The 21,221-nt window shown below is 48.9% G+C and overlaps 1 protein-coding gene across 1 annotated transcript in view; it reads right to left on the bottom strand.

Moving 5' to 3' along the window:
* TBL1X (transducin beta like 1 X-linked) overlaps positions 1-21,221 on the bottom strand; it is a 225,698-nt gene that overhangs the window by 140,094 nt on the left and 64,383 nt on the right. The window contains exon 2 of the mRNA XM_039234246.1: positions 2,878-2,950. The gene's annotated coding sequence lies outside the window, so the exon portion shown is untranslated. The remainder of the gene's footprint in view (positions 1-2,877; positions 2,951-21,221) is intronic.

Here is a 21,221-nt window from a genome sequence, read left to right on the forward strand (position 1 = left end):
ACGGAGAAACACTTGGGAACCACCTGTGTTTATATAGGAAACGTTTAAAAAAAAAACAAAAAACCAACATACTTTAATTTATTACGAGATACAGAAGTAGCGTTTTGTCAGAAACAAAAGGATCTTTCATCATTTTGAGGCCTCTTCCTAGCCATGTTATACCCAGAATCTAAATCCAATTTCAAGAGTTTATTTGGGAGTTTAAATCATTAAGAACTTAATGTCCATTTGGGTCAAAATTCCACCATGAAGAAAGTCGCTTGACTTTCAATCTCTTAGTTGGGAAGAAGGCGCGCTCTTCCTGGTGTGCTTGGGCTCAAGAGGAAAGAACACCCAGGGGCCCCTGGGGGCTCAGTCGGCTAAGCAGCCGACCTTAGCTCAGGTCATGATCTCACGGCTCGTGGGTTCGAGCCCCACGTTGAGCTCTGTGCTGACAGCCCAGAGCCTGGAGCTGCTTCCGATTCTGTGTCTCCCTCTCTCTCTGCCCCTTCCCCCTCGCTCGCTTTCTTGCTCTTCCTCTCAAAAACAAACATTAAAGAAAATTTTTTTTAAAGGCACAAGCTGTTGACACCCACAGCGTGGATGGATCTTAAGGGCCTTAGGCCGAACGAATAAAGGCGGTCTCCAAAGGCCAGGTGCCATAGGAGCCCTTTATGTCACATTCTGGAGAGGATGACAGGAAGGGGTGGCACCAGGAGCTTTCCCGGTGACAGAACACTTCCCCGTCTAGCGTCAGATTCGGCGGCGGCTGCAGGCACAGGCGTGAGAACGTTTCACATGTGGTCCGTGCACACACGCACACGCACACAAACGCACCAGCGCATGTGACAACAGGTGAGGTCCACAGAAGGCATGCATCTGAATCCAGTGCCACCGTCCACATCCCCGCCGTGAGAGCTCAGAAGGTGGAAGGGGGGGAGGCTACTCTGGAGCATACAGTACGGTTTTTGCAACTTCCTGCCGAGTCAAACATCAATTCAGAATGGGAGCTTTCAAGGTAACTGAGTGGCGAGCAGATAAACCAAACGTGCTCTATTCATACAACCAAACAGTACTCGGCCATAAAGAGGGATGAAGCACAGTCGTGCAACAACACGGTGAGCCTCCAAAACAGTCTGCTGGGGCGCCTGGGCGGCTCGGTGGGTTAAGTGTCCAGTTTCTGCTCAGCTCATGATCTTGCATTTCATGGGTTCAAGTCCGTCTTGGGCTCTGTGCTGACAGCTCAGAGCCTGGAGCTGCTTTGGATTCTGTGTCTCCCTTCCTCTCTCTCCCTCTCTCTCAAAAATAAACAAAACATTAAAAAAATTTTTTAAAAAGACAAAGACAACCGTGTGCTGAGTCGGAAGCCAGGCACAAGGAATGCACACCGCAGGGCTCTGTTTGCATGTGACACCTGGGAAGGTGTGAATGCGCAGACACGGAAGTAGCTTGCTACCTGGCAGGGATGGGGAGGCGGGAACGGTGAGGGACGTTGCTGTGACAACGGTCCACGCAGGGCTCCAGCCACAGGCTGTGGTGCTGGGCGCACAGCCACGTACACACTGGGAACCGCGGAACTGCACACACAAGGAGTGACCAGTCACCTAAGTGAGTTATCTCGATAAAGTGGTACCAAAAAGTGCCACCATCGGGCACCCCACAGGAGTTTTGTGAAGTATCTCGTCACAATTTACTGTACTTTCTCCTGCATGAGAGTTGGTTCTGAGGGTCACCTCTGGTGTCCTTTCAGCTTACAGGGGTCCCTCCGGTACTGATGGGCTTGCATCCCACAGGTGTATTGTGGGACATGCCAGAAGGCAGGTCTGCCACTGACGGAAAGAAAGTCTCCTCGGAATACTGGGTAGGCAAGGTCAAGTACAAGGTTCACGCCCTTTCTGATCCTCCGCCACCTCCTTCAATTCCACCAGGCTCGTTTATCAACAACGGGTTGGACGGGCACACCCAAGTCTAGTGGGGGCCAGGCCTCTCCAGGGACCGGGTGCCCCACAGGGGCTGAGATGAGCGCTCCGGGCCCCACAGGCCCCGCTCTAAGTGACGTGAGTTCTCTCCGCTCTAACGACACCCAGGCAGGGCTCAGGAAGAAGCAGATCGCCTCTGCGGGGACCTATGTCCCAGGCCAGGCTGCCTTGGGGCCGTGCCCACCCAAGGCTTTCATGGAAGATGCTGGCTGGTCCCCAAGGGGCTAGTTACATGTAGCCTGTCACCTTCAAACAGTTTCTGAGAAGCACAAGCAAGACGAAGGAAGCCTGGGGCAGACGAAGAGCGAAATGCTGGTGTCGGGTGTAAATCAGCCTTCTGAGGACAAATCAAATGCCACAAAAGTGCACAAGCGAGAAGCACACACAGGAGGCTCCTTGCAAATGTCTACGCATTGCAATAATGACCCCCATTTCTCTTTCCTAAAATTCTGACTTCTAGAAGCTAAACAAACAAAACAAGAAGGGTGTTATGCAGACATAGAGCTTTTTTCTTTCTTTCTTTTTTTTTTTAAAAAAAAATATTTTTATTTATTTCTAGGAGAGAGAGAGAGAGAGACAGCATGAGCAGGGTCAGAGAGAGAGGGAGATACAGACTCTGAAATAGGCTCCAGGCTCTGAGCTGGCAGTCAGCACAGAGCCCGACGCGGGGCTCAAACCCATGAACTGCGAGATCATGACCTAAGCGAAAGTCGGACGCTTAACCGACTAAGCCACCCAGGCGCCCCCTTTCTTCTTTTTTTTTTACAATTAAATTACCTGTGACAATAAATCCTAAGAAATCACCATTTGCCAGCACATCCAGCCAGTACAGTACCGTTTCACTTTTAAGCGCAGAAAATACGGAGAGGCCGACGGTATTTGTGACCCAATAAGCAATCCATCTGACAATGTCACTTACTCAGACCAAGTGTTGGCAAATCCCTTCTTCCTCCGAGGGTTTACTTTTAGGCCTGTTTTCTGTCTTTGGTTACCTGCAAAGAGAAAATCCTCAAAGTGAGGCAGAGGTGTCCACGCAGACATCTTGAAGCCCCATGCTGACCGCCCCCCCACGCCAGCGAGCCTCTGAGTTAGGGCTATTACAAACCCAAAACGCTAGCCGTGTCCCATGGGTCACAAGAGCCACAGACAAGTCTCGGGCCCCCTCCCCTATTCAATGCACACAGGACACTGTTCCCCCGAGTCTGTTCAAAATGGTCCTGACCGCGCAACCAATTCCCATCACAGCACCAGGGAATTCTGGAAACTGAAGGAATCTACTCAGCGCTCACCACATACGGTCCTCTCGAGCCCCTGAAACACGCTAAGTGGAAACTCAGGCGTCTCTAGGTTCAGCCCAACTCAGCGAGGGTCCCCCCAACAACAGAAGCGGTGCTCGGGGCCGCTCAGCCTCAGAGACGATGGGGGTCTGGTCTTGTGGGATGTCCCAAACTCGGCAGTGGAAACGGGGGAACATGTGGACGGAAGAGGCAGGACAAGAAACAAAGCAAACGTACAGCGAGATCATTTCGGATGACAGAAGTACGGAAACTCCAGCTGGTGGCGGGACAGTGTCACCAGACAGTGGGACCTGGGGTGGCATTCTCTGAGGAAGGGGCATGTGAGCACGCGTGAGAGAGGCCAGTCTGCAGACACAGCAAGTGCAAACGTCCTGTGGGGAGAAGGCTGCAGACACAGCAAGTGTCAATGTCCTGTGGTGAGCATGACCTCGCTGAGAGGAAGGCTGGTGGGCTGGGAGCCAGAAGCAGGTAATAGCAGGTCCCAGGCACCAGAGGACTTTACAGCCCACGGAAAGGAAACTGATCTGGGGCGCCTGGATGGCTCTGTAGGTTAAGCATCCAATTCCTGATTTCGGCTCAGTTCATGATCTCGTGGTTCATGAGACTGAGCTCTGTATCGGCTTCTGCACCCATAGCGCAGAGTCTGTTAGGATTCTCTGCCTTTCTCTCTGACCCTCCCTCACTCGTTCTCTTTCTCTCTCAAAATAAAATAAACATTGAAAAAAAGGAAACTGATCCTATACGAGCTCCCTCACACCTTTCTTCACCCAGCACCAGACTTCATGAGGAAAGAAAATCGGACCCTCCTGCTATTTAACAAACCCTCCAGGGGCTTAGAACGAACTCCAGAGAAGCTCTTGCTCAGGGAGAGCCGCTGGAGGCTGGCACCCCCACTAGGAAAGACCTGATGAATCGGAGAGGGTGTGCAGGGTTCACGGACACTCTGACCTACAGGAAGCGCCGGGGGGCAAGCGCGCGCGACAGGCGCGGGAGAAAAGACCCACGTGACTTCCCAGCTCGGCGGTGGGGCCACAACGTGGAAGGTGGTGCCATTTCCTGGAACGCAGGAGGGCCGCGGAAGAGGACGATGGAGACTTCTTTGCGCGTGACGCTGTGAAACGCTATACCGTCCGTAAGCGCATGTGAACTAGTTCAGTGCCCAGCCTGAGCACCAGGAAACATCACAGGTGCAGAACTAAGCCTGGGGCTCCTCCCACAGCCATGACCTTCAGAAGCGAGGCGGGAATGGGAACGCCCCGAACAGGGTTTGTCACCCCAGGGGCCGCTGACGCTGTTGATCCGATCGTCCTGCACCCTGCGCCGCGCTCGCGAGATGCGGGGGACAACCACACGCCCCGCCCCTTCCGCTGTGATAACCCACGCTGACCCCAGCTGTTACCAAGTGTCCCCTGGAGGGCACGAGGGCCCTGCGGAGAATCACTGGGCTACAGACTGCACGGCGTGGACAGAACCCTGAGCTGTCGGTGAGAGATAAGGAGGGTGCGGAGAAGTGCGAAATCCAGGGCGCTGTGGGGGTGCCGGCGTCTAGGGACAGACCGCCCTCCAAAATCATGGAGCAACTACCAAATCACTACCACTGAGCTGGAGGGCGAGGAGGGCAGCAGATGACGGCATGACAAAAAACCACTGTCTGTGTGCCCATGCTCGATGCATGCAACAAACCCAGAGAGGCTCCCTGGAGGCGGCAGCATCCCTGTTGGCCCATGACGCCAGGGGAGGAGGAAAAGAAAAGGGCTGCAGCTTGAGTGGTGCGGGAGGCAACAGATGCTGTCAAGAGGCCACCGGGTCTCCAAACACATGGCGCCCGGCTCTCGGGGTGCTGGGGAAAGAGGATGTGTGCGTCAGGGTCAGGGTACCAGGTAGCCAGGTGGGCCACAGACAGGGCTGTCCTGCTCCGCGCGGGGAAGAGACGGCCACCCGGGGTAAGGTGGCCCCGCAGACGGCACACTCCGGGGGGGTGGGGGGGGCGCACTCCAAACTTCCCCATGAACCACACAGTTCAAGCCAAGCAGGGGCCAGGTGCCCCTGGCCGAGCCCCCCAGTTTTCTCTTCCATTTTCTCCCAGCTCAGAGGCACTCGGGGGCCCCGCGCTCCGGGCTCAGAGCCCTTGACTGTGTGAAAACTGCTAACACAACTGGCTGGATGCCCGATCCATTTTCCTACCCCGTTCACCCCACAGCCTTACTGTGCACACACATTGTACTCAAAGAGAGAGAAGGAGGGGGAAAAAAAAGAAAAGTTAGTGGGGGGGAAAAAAAGAAGGGCAGATTTACAGGCCTCACTTTGCTCCTAATTAATTATAAGCAACCCTCCCTGGACCAGAGATTCCTCGGCTGTGAAACGAGGGCATTAAATTATTTATGAGGTTTTATCCACATCAAAAAATCTGAGGCACCATTTTCCTGCTGACTTCCTTTGTAAATTCTAAGGAAAAACACTTGCAAAGAACTGAACCAAGACCGTGCACAGGGATGCTGGGGGAGGGGAGGGGGGTACGTAGGCATCTACCTGTCACTCAGCCAAGTGACCACAGAAATAGATCCAAAGGCTGTGACATTTTTCCAAAGTTGCCATAAGGATTAACATTTGCACTGCAGAGAAGTTCAAGTTGTACCGTCAGGAAAACAATGCAAAAAATTCCAACAATGCTTTCAGACGCCACAGAGCATGGCAAAGATGCTGCAATTTCCTCCTGAGCCCTTTCTTTATTTAGTGAGCCCTGAATTAACCAGGCCGAGAGCCAGGGGCTAAGCCAGGCACTGGAATTCTGAACACTTCATTCGCTACAGGGTTCGAATGTGTGACGAAGCTGTTGTTTTCTGCATTACTGATACCGAATAGCATTTTTATGTATTGTCACGACTCATTCAATGACACATTTTAAATCCTTTGAAGCAGCGATCCTCAAATGGGGCTGCCTCCCACGGGGCACTGGGCAATGTCTGCAGACATTTCGAGTTGTCAGGACCAGAGGAAGAATGCTAGAAGCATCTCGTAAAGCACACGGGATAGCCCTTCTTAGCAAAGAATTATCTGGCTCAGATATCAGTCCTGCCAAGGCTGACCACACTAAGATTTCAATAATTTTACAGGAGACACATCCTATATACTTCATGTTCCAACGCATTTTTATTCTTATCAAAATAATGCATGTACATTGTTTCACGTTTTTTAAAAAAGAATCCTCATAATCCACTCCAAATTGGCCTTTTTAAAAGGTATTTATGGGGGGGGGATAGGGGCAGTGAGAGAGAGAGAGGAGAGAGAATATCTGCTGTCTGCGCAAAGCCCGACATGGGGCTCAAACTCACGAACCATTGAGATCATGACCTGAGCCGAGATCAAGAGCCAGATGTTTAACTGACTGGGCCATCCAGGTGCCCCGACATGTACATTGTTTTAAAAAGGAAAATACAGGTGACGCAAAAGGCTGCTCTTTTTACTTACAAGCTTTTTATAGCACCACCTATCCCCAATTTTACTTCCCAAAGCAACCGCTTTCATATCTTAGAACTGTTTGTATTACTGGCAGTGATCCTTGGCATGACTTCCATGTTTCTAAATGACTTGCTTATAATATTTCCCATCAGCTTTAGATAATACTTACTTGATTTTCTCACATACAGATAAGGATTTTGGTTTTTGTAAATTCCCACCGTCAATTCTCTGCTTACCGTCCCACATTTCCCCAACAGTGTAATAGTTTTTGGTTAAATGTGTATTTGACACATATTATTTTGACAATGGAATGGGGACTACGAAGCAAGCAGTAGAGTATGATTATGATTCCTTTCTTACACAAACTTTTTGTTTTCCTGGAGCTACTGTGTCTGTTTTTATTTCCTTAGTTTTTTGTTTTTTTTTTCTTCGTATCCTTTGGTAATTCTTCCAACACTGTCCACAGTCTTCTGATTCAGTTTTTCACATGATCAAAATTCTCAGATCACCTATCACTTCTATGTGTTTCCCTATCAATCATCCCTACATCTCCCAAATACATATCAGATCTTCTGAAATACCTTGTCTCTACTCTAGTATGTAATTATTAGAATCAGGCCTGCTATAGACTTCATGCCTTCAAACCATAACAACATCTTGAGAATACATTCTGTCTCTTTCTGTTTCTAGGATCCCCACTCTCCCCCTTTTCAGGTTTACTCTGTTTGGTGGGACATATTCTCTAGTAGATTTCGGAGAAGTGATGTGTAAAAACTAAACTTTACAGATATCCTGAATATGTATATATATCTTTACTGGACCTGTAATTAACAGCTAGTGAAGGGATGCTTTCAAAATCCTTTTTACAAACTTTTTTTAATGTTTGTTTATTTTTTGAGAGGGGGGAGAGAGTAAGCAAGCGTGCGAGTGGGAGAGGCAGAGAGAAAGGGAAACGCAGAGTCCAAAGCAGGTTTAAGGCTCCAAGCTGTCATGACAGCCCAGAAACCGATGCGGAGCTCAAACCCAAAGACCACGAGATCATGACCTGAGCTGAAGTCAGATGCTTAACCGACTGAGCCACCCAGGTGCCCCATGACTTCAAAATTCTGAGTGAATATTATTTGCACAGAATTCTACGCTCAGTCTCTTTTCTTTCTTTTTTTTAAATGTTTATTTATTTTTGAGAGAGAGAGGGAAAGCACAAGTTGGGGGCGAGGGCAGAAGAGAAAGACACAGGGCATCAGACGCAGGCTCTGCCCTGAGAGCAGAGAGCCCAACGTAGGGCTAGAAGTCACAAACTGTGGGATCATGACCTGAGCTTAAGTCGGAACAGAGCCACCCGGCACCCTGCTCAGTCTCTTTCCTATCTTCCAGTGTTGTCATTAAGAATGCTGATGTGTTCTGATTCCAGGTCCTTCACGTGACTTTTAGACCCAGGATAGTGCTTATATACTGCCTTCATCTCTAGTGTTCCAAAAGGACATGACAATTAGCTTTCATGTAGCAATTTTTTTTTTTAATATGCTTAACTTTTATTCTCTGTTCTGGTAACCTGGTGTGAAATCAGATTTTTTTCCCCACAGTCTCTTCCTTGGAATACCTACTAGGCAGAAATCGGAATAACCATCTGTTGTCTATGTGATAAAGCTTTCTGTGCTGTCTTCACTGACCAACAAGGTATTGGTTCATTAGCTGCATGCAGGCACGAAGCACCTCATGTTCGGCTAGTGCAACTGACGAACTGGCATTTAAATTGTATTTAATTTGGAGGCACCTGGGTGGCTCAGTCAGTTAAGCGTCTGACTTCGGCTCAGGTCATGATCTCACCGTGTGTGAGTTTGAGCCCCACGTTGGGCTCTGTACTGACAGCTCGGAGCCTGGAGCCTGCTTTGGGTTCTGTCTCTCTCTCTCTCTGCCCCTCCCCCGCTTGCATTCTGTCTCTCTCTCAAAAATAAACAAAATAAACATATAAGTAAACTGCATTTAATTTTCACTAATTTAAGTACAAACAGTCACGTGTGTCCAATGGTTACCATAAGAACGCAAATCTAAAGACTATAACAAAATGGCGGGGGGGAGTCGATAAAGGAAAAGCAGTCAGCACCTTCAGCACTAACTCTAAGATGATATTAAACATGAGTTCAGATGGAGAAACCAAGGGGGACCTGGGTAACTCAGCTGGTGAAGCATCCGACTCCTGACTACAGCGTGGGTCATTAACTCCTGGTTCATGAGTTTGAGCCCGGCATCAGGCTCCATACTGACCGTGCAGAGCCTGCTTGGGATTCTCTCTCTCCTCTCTCTGCCTGCTCCTCCCTCAAATAAATAAATGAACTAAAAAAAAAACAAAGAGGAGGAGGAGATGGAGGAGGAGGAGGGGGAGAAGAGGGGGAGGGGGCAGAAGAAGAAGAAATTGGGTGTAATTTCTACATCCTCATCATCACTATTTTCAATACGACGTTCCACACTACACTCTGGACAGGAGTCGGTCCAGGGGACAGAACTAGGAAGAGGCACACCAGGACATTCTCTGGGCTCTCGTTCATTCACTTACTCATTCAGCAAACACCACAAAGGTAACAAACTGTTATCCAGACATTCTATTAACAATGACCATGACAAAAAACAGAACCGGAAAAACCAAAACAAAAATCAAACTGCCCAAGTCGGTGCACCCAAGACAAAGCCAATGAGCCCTCCGTTTCATCTCCATCACTGGGAACCATTTTCTGTAAAGCTCAGAGCCAACAATACCGCAGGCATAACAGGTGTGCACAGGAAACGAATGAAGAGCAGGATCCAAACCAAAAGAAAGTCATTATTGTCTTCTTCAACTGTGAGCACTGTGGGGATTGGGAAATAATGCTCAGAGGAAATCATTCCTTTCTTATTTAAGGATCAATGGGAACACGTTTGCTTCCTCTATTCTTCAGATAAGTCATTTAATATCCCTTCGTTCCAGCATTTTATTATGCTGGTAGGTTTTAAAAGTTCAGCGTGAAAGCATGAACTCATCAAAAAAGAGAAAAGCAGGCACCAAACGAGACACTTCTATAAACTTCACTTCTTTTTTAATCTGCTATGATGCTAATAACAAGATTTCCAGGCTTGTATAACCAGCAAAATCAATGCTTCTCAACTCATACTGACGTATCTGAATGCGTATGGATTAGGCACACGATTCATTCACTGGCCACCCCACCCCGACAGTTTGCTGTATGCCACTCACAACAAATGAAAATGCTCTCCTGACTTTCACTAGGATATACCAGACAGATGCCATACAGAAAGACCGAACTATGGTTTGTCACGTGAAAATCTGACAGGCGATAAGGTAATGACTCAAGTGGGCTTATAATTATATAATCTATCTAGAATCTAGAGCCAACAGCAACAGGAAAAAAACAAACCCACAGCAAATTTCAATAACCAAGGAGTCGTACAACGTTAATTTCTAAGCAATTATTATTTAAATTAGAATGAGAGATTAAATTTCATTTAGTGGCCTGAAACTGATCTTCAGTGAGAGAAAAATAACCACAACACTTAAAGAAGACACATTAAAGTATTAGTAGAACGTGATCTTTCTCATTCAGCAAATTGTCAATCAACAGCAATTTGAATCCCTCCCCACAGAGGCAATACTAAACGGTACAAAGTTAATCCTCACGTGACTCTGACCAGTGGTTTTTTATAGAGGACATGGTGCGTCACAAGGTAGGAAAGAATCCCAATTAATCTCTTCCTCATCTCCCAAAGCACTGCCTCCACACTGTGCAGTGAGCAGTAAGCATACTTTTATATGTAATTGTCAAGCACACTGTCTATTTACTGAAATTATGATACAAGTTTCTGAACACCATATGGCCCTCGTGCTCACATTTCAGTTTCTGTCGTTGGCCAAACACGTGCTATCTCCCACTCACCTGGAAAGGTCCATCGTACCATCTTCAATTTCAGTTAACAATGCCGCAAGCAAATCCCTTTTGTAAAACAATTACATTCAATTATTTGCTTACAGACATATCCCAAAATCTGGGACACCAGTGTCCATGATGAGCTCATTTAAGAACTAAGTATTAAGACACACACACCTCTCTTCCTAGTCACCATCCACGGTGCTTGAAGTGCTACTTCCATACTCAAGAGATCAGGAAGATGCCCTACGTAAAGCCTCAAGTAAAACTTCAAATGAAAACGAAGACTAAAAAACCCCAAAACTCTTACACAAAAATACTGGAGTTTCACTACAATGAAAGAAGATGGGAGGCATCTAGATGGCTCAGCTGCTTCAGCCTCTGACTCTTGATTTCACCTCAGGTCATGATCTCACAGTTCGTGGATCTTGGGATCAGGCTGAGCCTGCGCTTCTTTCTCTCTGCCCCTCCCCCCACTCACATGCACACACGGTCCCTCAAAATAAACAAACATTTAAAAAAGAAGAAAAAAGTTGAAGAACTCTTGTAAAGGTAAGCCCCCAAATACCCAACTTTCTAATTCATACCCCTTTGGAAACAGATGGCTTCAAAATAATTTTTAAACCCCAGACTTGTCCAAAAATTGATTTTTTAAAAGCTTTTATTTAAGGAATCTCTACACTCAACATGGGGCTCAAACTCATGATCCTGAGATCGAGAATCGCATGCTGTTCCGACTGAGCCAGCCAGGCAGCCCTGGAATTTTTAAGTGTCAAATTCAGCATTTGGGAGGAGGGAGCCTCTGGGAATGCTGCTGTGGTTCACACTGTGGGGGACTCCTCCCCCCAGCGTTTATACCAGTGGTTTTCAACTGGGGGTGACTGTGCCCTCCCCCAAGAGACACTGGCAATGGCCAGAGGCATTTTGGGTTGCCACAACGGGGAAGTGTTCCTGGCATGCAGTTAGGGAGAGGCCAGGGCCTCTGCTGCACATCCTACAATATACAGGTCCATCTCTACGACAGGCCACACCACACCTGACCTCGGCCCGGGCTGCGTGCACAGTCCTACCTGGCTTCACATTCCCCAGCTTTGCACCCACACATCCAAGTTCAAGGACGGCATCACCGGTAGCACCTGTGCGTCACCCGTGCAGGTCACCCTGTTGGCAGGCTCCCCATGCAACCCAAGCCGCCACACGTGTTTCCTCCAGACGCAGTCCTCTGGCATGGCGGCCACGGAGGCGAGCGCAAGCATGGGACACTGGGACCCCAAGGCTCTGCAGGAACCGCCCGGCACCCCTCACCCGCCATGTGCGTATGCTGGGGTCAGGCTTCCTCGCACCCCCGGTCCTCTTCTGCGCCAGGTGCACAAGTGAGCCATCACAGTGACGTCAGGGGGACACGCCGCCCTTCACACGCCTCCCTGGCTCACAGCAAGTGTCGCCAAAACCGCCCTTGTCATCGCCATCCACGCGTGACACAATCAGCTCACAGCCTTGGCGCTGGGCAGATGTGTGGCCGCAGGTGATGACCTGGGAGTCGTGCGTAAGATACGCGGCCAGGAGGAGCTTGGACGAAACCGCTGCACCTCGCGGGCGGGGACCGAGAGAGAATTTCCACTCCATCCAATGTAGCTTCAAGCCAAAGACTGTATTTTCTTTAAATGGTGTAAGTTTCTCTCCAGGACAATTAAACAACTCCAGGGTGCTGCTAATTGTTAGGGATCTTTCTTTCATAAACCGATTTCACAGAACCTTCATTTTCAGACATGGAAAACCTAGAACGCCTGATGGAGGGTCTGCTCACCAGCTGCTTCTGGACGGGCCTCCATCAGACTAAATTTAGAAACATACTCTGCCCGATGCATTTCGGCGGGAAGCAGCCAGATTAAAATAAGATGCTAGGAGCGCCTGAGAATTCAAAGGCCAACAACCTCCAAGAAACTACACGGCTCTTATTCGCTGAAAGACCTCGTCATTCTCCACCCAGAAGGAGAAAAGCACTTGAACTGAGTTCCAAATACGCACAATAGCAAAACTACAATAATTAACGGGGGGAAATCAGGGCACAGTGAAGGTAATGGTGCAAACAAGGAGCGAGTGCTGACACACACGTTTACATCAGTGGCACACAGCTAAAACCAGCTTCCTGAGTTTCCCAGTTATCGATTCAAAGGAACAAGTACGAGGAGATAGTTGTGTCCCCGAAAAGAAGAAGATCATTAGAAACGCAGCTTCTGGAGTGGATCCACGTGCACAGTCTCCCCCACGGGCCCCAGAGAGGAAGGACCATGTGCTCCGTACAGCTCTATTCTCACTCAACGGGTTCCAGGAGCCGTTTGCTTGGGCTGCTTTTGAAAATAACTCGTAAAGGGATGGAACTGCACAGCGCCGAAGCACACAGAACTAAACCAAGTCTGGGTGGGTAAACAACACGGCGGTGGCGTGCACATCTCCCCTCAGCTGGGAGGACACCAAGGACACGTGTCAGAAGTGCTCAGAGTCGCAAATGGGCTGTGGGTCTCCCAGGGCCACAGCACCACAGTTTACATTGTAAACACACTTCAGTGCCAAAACATGCAGCATTTGTAGAAGATCGCAGCTTTGGTGTTGTCATTTGTTTGAGAGAGAGGGTGCAAGCAGGGGAGACGGGCAGAGAGAGAGAATCTTGGGCAGGCCTACACTCAGCACAAAGTCCCAAACAGGGCTCCATCCCACAACCCTGGGATCACCTACACCCGGGGGCAAAATCAAGAGTCGGATGCTCAACTGACCTGCCATCCAGGGGCCCCTGGATAATATCATTTCTAACACGTGCCTAGTAACCCACCTTATAGACTAGACCAACGTTTTTCTCCACTGCATTCAACTCCTTGCTATTTTAAGCAATATCTCAAAAAATAAATAATTTATGAGGCGCCTGGGGGGCTCAGTCGGTTAAGCATCAGACTTCAGCTCAGGTCATGATCTCGCAGTTCAGGAGTTCGAGCCCCACGTCAGGCTCTGTGCCAGTAGCACAGAGCCTGGAGCCTGTTTCAGATTCTGTGTCGCCCTCTCTCTGACCCTCCCCTGCTCATGTTCTGTCTCTCTCTGCCTCAAAAATAAACACTAACAAAATTTTAAATAAATGAATAAGTAAATAAGCATCCAACCCTTGGTCTTGGCTCAGGTAATGATCTCACAGTTCATGAGATTAAGCCCCAGGTTGGACTCTGTGCGGATGGTGTAGCCTACTTGGGATTCTCTCTCTCCCTCTGTCTGCCCCTCCCTGGAACACTCTTTCTCAAAATACATATTTTTTTTAAAAAACACCTTTTTCACAAATTTGAGTTGAGAATTTCAGGGCAAACTTAATGCGTTAAATATGACTTATTTCAAGACAGCGACGTACCGACTAGTCTTTTTGCTTCAGAGGATTCTGGGTGCTGCCTGTGGCTCAAGGTCATTAAGAACAGGGCTCCCTTTCACTCTCAAAAGTGTCCTCATGTGGGCAATAAATTATGTGACTCTAGATATTAGAGACAAGTCAGCAACTAAGATTGCCTAAGCTCTGGAATAACGAAGTTCCAGACGCCGATTTCTGTATAAAGAAGCAGGGGCGCCTGGTGGCTCAGCCAGCTGAGCATCCAATTTCGTCTCAGCTCATGGTCTCATGGAGTGTGAGTCTAAGCCCTGCATCAGGCTCTGTGCTGACAGCTCAGAGCCTGGAGCCTGCTTTGGATTCTATGTCTCCCTCTGTCTGCCCCTCCGCCTCCCTGTCTTCTCTCTCTCTCTCAAAAATAAACAAACTTTAAAAAACAAAACAACAAAAACCCTGGAGGTTCTAACACGGCAAAGCGGGTGAGAAAGACCCTTGGTCAGGACCATGTGAATCATCAGAGGAGTCTTCCATCTGCTGTCCTGCCAGAATACCAGCAACAAACACAATGACATTTCATCCTCCCCACCCCTCAGGGGCACCTGGCACCACTGTTCCCCTTTCCCCGGATAACGTAATGGCCGCACGTGAGGGTTAGTGGGTCCCGAACAACTGAGCTGGACTGGAAACTGCCAGGGCAGGAACTGCATCTGGTCGTAGTTCTTCAGTACCCAGCAAACAGCAGTTGCTCAATAAATACATGCCGAACGAGTCGACCGCGTTCTGTTTCATAACCCCTCTCTCTCACACGCTTTCTCCGGTTCATCGCCTCATCCATTAAACATAAGCACCTTCCTAATGCTCTGTTCTTGAATCTTTTTCCTCTAGCTCTGCTCCCTCGTAATCTCATCTGAGACGGAGACCCTCTTGGTAGGTAGTTCTGAAGCTCTATTTCAGGCAGTATTTCCTCTGCCTGCCTCCAATCTCCACTCGGGTCCCTACCCAGCACCTGAAGGTCACGATTTCAAACGCAATCTTCACTTTCTTTCCAGACTCACTGTCTTTTTATACACCAGTTGTTACCTTGCACCCCCACCGGCCCAAACCTTGCGGCTCCCCATTCGCCTCACTCCTTTCTCTCTGCCTCCCCGCCCCATTCCTTCAATGAGATGCCAAGTCCTGTCATTTCAACCCCAGAATCTCTACCACTGCATCTCCCCATGTTCACTGCCACTCCCCTCTGTGGTACACATCTCCTGAAGGATTGCACACAACTTCCCTCTTCCTGACTGTCCCCCCCTGCAAATCCACAACCGCATGACCACCCCAAGCACAGATCTGATGCATCTCGTTACTGAAAACCATGTACTGGCGGACGACTGCACTCCGGAAAACACACCCCGGCTCATTACGTTGCCTGCCTGAAGGGCTCGTTCCTATGCACCTAGAAAAGCAGGGGGCAGGGCTAATAATACCACCAGGAATAAATTATCACAAGACCCTCGACAGCCACCACCTGTGCTGAGCCGAGGACCTCCCCTCCCTGCCCGAGCTGTGGTGTCCTCCTCTCCAGCACCTGTGAATATGTTAATGGGCCAACAAAGGTTACTGATGCAGTTCAGGTGACTAACTCAACCTTAGAAAAGAGGTGATGCCGTGTTATACACACGCCCAACGTACTCAGGGGGCTCCTGTAAGTGGGGCTGCAAACCACCCGTGTCAGGGTGATGCAACGGGACAAAACCTCGACTACTTGTTGACTTTGAAGACGAAGGAAGGAATTACGAGCCAAGGATTGGAGGCAGTCTCGTGAAGCTGGAAAAGGCGATTAGAAAACAAAGCAAGACGGGGCGCCTGGGTGGCTCAGTGGGTTAAGCGTCTGACTTTCGCTTAGGTCATGATCTCACGGTTCGTGGGTTCGAGCCCCGCGTCAGGCTCTGTGCTAACTGCCAGTTCAGAGCCTGGAGCCTGTTTCAGAGTCTGTGACTCCCTCTCTCTCTGACCCTCCCCTGCTCACGCTGTGTGTCTCTCTCTCCTAGAAATAAATAAAACATTAAAAAAAAAAAAAAAAAAAAAGGAGCTTGAGGTGAAAATCCCTAATTCCCTAAGTACTCAACAGGTGACACCTGTCGCATTATAACAGAGGATCAGAAATTTCTTTGCAAAACCACAAGTGAGGATGTGGAGACACTGGATGCTCATCCATCGTGGGTAGGAACGTAAAATGGTTAGGCTCTCTGAAAAGCCGTCTGGCTGTTCCTCAGAAAGTGAAACACAGAAACCATATGGCCAAGCAATTCCACTCTTAAGAATACACCCAAGAAAAATGAAAACATAGGTCCAAACAAAAACCTGTATACAAATATTCATGGCAGCTTATTCTTAAGAGTCAAAAAGGGGATACAGCCCACGTGTCCAACAAATGATAAATGGAAAGGTAAAATGTGGTCCATTCATAGTAAGAGAATATCTTTCAACAATAAAAAAGTGAAATACTGACTCGGCTACGACACAGATGAACTCTGAAAAGCATTATACTAAATCAAAGAGATCAGACACAAGATACACGTACTGTAGGATTCCCTTTATCTGAAATGTGTAGAATAGACAAATCCATAGATACACAAAGTGTTACTATGTCCTGGCAAGGAGGGGAGACTGTCAGTGAGCACAGGGTGTCTTTTGGGGCCGATAAATGTTCTGAAACTTGTACTCAGATAGTATCTGCATAAGTCTGTGAATTTACTAAAAAAAAACCCCACTGAATTGTACGTCTATAACTAGTGAATTTCGTAAATGATGCCTCAATAAAGCTGTTATTTTAAAAAACCCTCAGATCCTTGAAGCAAAGATTACCAACGATTGTGTGCATAAATACTAAACAAAACATATTGTTATGCTGTTACTGTATGATCCAAAAAATAGAGAAATTTCCAATTTAAAAGAACTGGAAACTTCATTTGCTCTGATAAAAAGGATTTTATATTTTAAGTAAATGCGTTTCCTCTAATGTCAAAAGCGTAATGGCATAATTTAGCTTGGTAAGAGGCATATAGAAGGTCTTTCTAATTCAAATTATGTCCGAACAATAAATTTTATTGAATGCAGTCACATTTATACATAAGATGATCTTTAGCGGCTTTGCGATGAAAATCGTACGTACAATGCTTCTTCTTACAGTCACAACAGAGCCCAGAAGATGAAACTTACTAGAATATCTTCTTATTAGAAGTCAGGAATACTAACACCTGAAGCCCTAGTTTAAGTGGATTTTAAATTCTCTCTAAGTGGATTTTAAATTCAATAAGTGGATTACAAAATTCAATTTTCTGTTGTGACACATGACAAAAGCTTCAAAAATGACAGAGATGTGTTTGTAAAAGTGCCAAGTGGCTAATCAACCTGCTGTAGAGCTTTTTTCCAGCATCACGAAAAAAATGTCTGTTACTCGTACACTTTCACTTCAGCTTTTTCTGTGAGGATACTCTTCTACTTCACACCAAACCATCGCTAGAAAATCAGAATTTAGTGGGCCTACTGTTTCCCCAGGGTCTTCAAAAGAACACGTTCGGGGCGCCTGGGTGGCTCGGTCGGTTGGGTGTCTGACTCTTGACTGCAGCTAGGGTCAAGGATCTCCTGGTTTGTGGGATCCAGCTCCGTGTCGGGCTCTGCACGGAGATCAGAGCCTGCTTGGGATTCTTCCCCGCCCCCCCCCCACCTTTCTGTTCCTCCCACACTCACGCAAGGCCTCTCTTTCTCTCAAAAATAAATACATTAAAAAAAAGAAAAAGAACATGTTCAGATCTGGTCAATCTTGGAAGGGTCAATGAGAAGGACAATAAACAGGTGACACATCTCACCCCCAGGCTGCCTTTCTCATTAAAATAGCAAGGAGAAGCCGTCGAGGAGGCAACAGAAGTCCTGGACCCTGATCTTCTGTCCACTGCTGCGCTGGACCACCTGGTCCCAGCACACTCAAATCTGCACGCTAACACCGCGGGCTTCCACATGCCGTTAGTTTCCTGCGGCTGTTGTGACAAATCAGCATAAACGTTGCTTTCAGCTCCATAGATTTGTTCTCTCAGTTCTGGAGACCAGATGTCTAGAGCAGGTCAGAGGGGCCTTTTCCTTCTGGAGGCTCTGGGGCAGAATCCTCTTCCTTGGCATCTAGGGTCAAGTGGCATCCTGTGGCCCGTGGGCCCCCATCCCTGTGGCCTCTGCTTCAGTGGACACCCTCCCCTCGGATTCTGACCCTCCTGCTTCTCTACTCCTCCACATGGACGCGGCCGGGACCAAGCCCAATAACCTCCCCATCTTAGGGTCCTGGAGACACACTCACGGCTTCCAGGATGAGGACAGGGTGCCTTCCAGGGCCACTGCTCTGCCTGCCACTACGATCGAGGCCACCTTACGAACTGGGAACAGCCCCTGGAGACGACAGAACATGATCCAAGTGCATGGTGTTGGCAGTGCAAACGGCGGCTGGACACGGGGGTGCTATGCTTAGGACTCTGACCAGCAGTGTTACCGCTCCCCGGCAGGGTGACCTCTCTCTGGCAGAGTGACCTCTCCCCAGTAGGGTGACCGTTCCCCAGCAGGGTGACCGCTCTCCAGTAGAGAATCGGGGTTGAGAGGTGGGCACGTGTGGGCTCTGCCTGGCACACTGCACACTTTAGGTGGCCTGATGTCAGGAACCAGACGGGCGGGGGCGAACCCGGCCAGCAGCACCTCCCACGAGCCTGACCTCAGAAGGCACACGCACACTTCCTGACATCTTACTCTGTCACTCCTCAGCGCACTGCTCTCCCCCAATCATGGATAAACGGCCTGGGGCAGACGGTTTTCCCAAGGCCACAGACCTACCCTGCAGGAAGGCTGGCATCTCTATGCAAGACCGCTCCTTCTCCCACTGCCCCTAAACACCATCTCCATCTTCCCCAAAGCTCAGCTCAGTCCACAATCACTTCCAGCCCCCTTTTCCCTAAAATACCCAAACCAGAAATGCATGATCTCGAAGCCAGGATAAACACGACCACGATGTTTATAGCCCTACACGGAGGCCCAGCTGAGGACTCCTGGCCAAGCAGGGTCAAGCTGGGTACGACATGGGCCTGCCCAGGAGGGACCCCGCCTCATCCCAGGTACCACACACTGCATCTCCTCCCTCATCTAAGGGCCTGGCACCCATACCTCCAGCAGGTCCTTCCTGGGCGCCCAGTGACACCCACACCTTCCCTGAAGCTCTGACCCCTACAATGGAGCCACTGGTTCTTCTCTGCCTCACTGACCAGATCTGAACGTCTCATGTGCCTCACTGACCAGATCTGAGTGTCTCATGTGCCTCTCTGACCAGATCTGAGGGACTCCTCTGCCTCTCTGACCAGATCTGAGGGTCTCATGTGCCTCTCTGACCAGACCTGAGGGTCTCAAGGGGGAAAACTATGCTCTATACTCCAGCGCCTGCTGAGTACCTGGAATAATGTGCCCATGAATCCATTGTTCTCTTTTTCCCAACCTCCAAATGCAAAGCTAAACATGGAGAGGGATCCTCTACCCTCCCCACAAACTTTCTGGATCATAAGTGTTTCCCAAAACGACCATGTGGCCATACAACTCTTCCTGCACACTGACAGGGGGCTGTATGTTTGCATCAGAGTCCTTTATTGCTGTACCATCTCGGCTTCCGTACCAGGAAGCTGTAAAGGGGAAACTTACAACGCAATCTCTTTATCTGTGCAAAATAAAATTCTACTGAAATACGCCACGCTAAAAATCAGACCATCGTAAACTACAAAACCATTTTAAGACACGAAATCGACTCTACTTTGGCCCCCTGAGCAGGACAGAAGACGCCCTCCAGTCTGTCGCCAACACCATCAACATGGTACACGCAACAGTGCCCCGGAAATGACGATACCCTGGACGCGTGGTGGGGGCTCATCTGAACACCACGTTCCAGGAGCACGTCCCACAGCCTATGTGCGTACAGTGGGCGGTGTTGTGCACACGCACAGGCGTGTATATGTGTGTCTGTATACATACGTACATACTATTTTACACTTAAAAACTCACAAAATGAGACTCTAAGACATTTACCAGTGCAGAGTGCTTACACTTTGACACTACTTACACTTGGGGCCAGGCTGTTCTTTGTGGTGCGGGTTGTCCTGTGCCCTACATGCGTCCTGTGTGTAACGTCCCTGGTATCCGCCCCCCCCCACATGCCACGAGAACATTCCTCCCACTCTCCAGCTGTGACAACCCAAACGATCTCCAGACAACGCCACGTGCTCCCTGGGCTGGGACTTGCCTCTCCACACAACCAAAACGTCCCCAGCCGGAGTGTGGCCTGGCATTACTTAAGGCATTCGGTCCTCGGAACAAGAGCAATCTGCTTTCCCAGATTATGATGAATTACAGTCAGAATCATCTCTGCGAGGCCTTACACATGCAATAAATCCTCCATTACACTTTTCCGACCTACATTCCATTAAAATGACCAAATGATAAGCTCTCACAAAAACAATCTGTGGTTTTCCGTGCCAAAAAAAAAAAGTCCGTATTTTACCAAGAGGATTCTGAAGAGTCTAACAAAATCCAAAATTGCTTCCTTTCATTAGCTTTCTGCCGAGGCCCGCCATCAGGGAGAGCGCTCGAGAGGTGGTCCTGCATTAACCCAGATTCCGTCTTCCGCACTTGACCGCCATTCTTCTAGGTTACGTAAATACTGCCTCTAAATTACTGTTTATGTTCGTTCAGCTTGTAGACAAAGAATCTAATGGCATGCTGGAAACAGACTCTACATCAAAGCTCTCATTTTCCCACTTTCACACGACGCCAAAAAGGATTTTTCACACCCTCATCAGTCTGACTCTCCCTCCAGCAAAGGCCCAGAACCTGGGGACAGAACCCCGGACGACGATTTGAGGGAGCCCAGCACCGCAGCCCCTCCGACAGCGACAGAGACCAGAAGGGACAGGGGCTCTCGGTGACAGCCACGCCAGGCGGGGCATGGCAAGGGAATGACACGTGTCCCCTTTGCCCTGCCGTCTGATCTGCATGTGGCATCATCCCTTCCCCACGCGGAAGCTCGAAGGAAACGAAAGCATCCTTCACGCTGCTTTCAGGACCTGAGCGGAGGGGAGCCGCCTCAGTACTCTGCTTCTCCAAGGTTCCACAGCGAACGAGCTGCCACGTTACTAAGTCCAAACCAGGAGGTGTGCGGGCCCTG

This window comes from Hyaena hyaena, unplaced genomic scaffold (assembly GCF_003009895.1).
Source record: "Hyaena hyaena isolate Hyena2069 unplaced genomic scaffold, ASM300989v1 scaffold_85, whole genome shotgun sequence".
Classification (NCBI taxonomy): domain Eukaryota; kingdom Metazoa; phylum Chordata; class Mammalia; order Carnivora; family Hyaenidae; genus Hyaena; species Hyaena hyaena.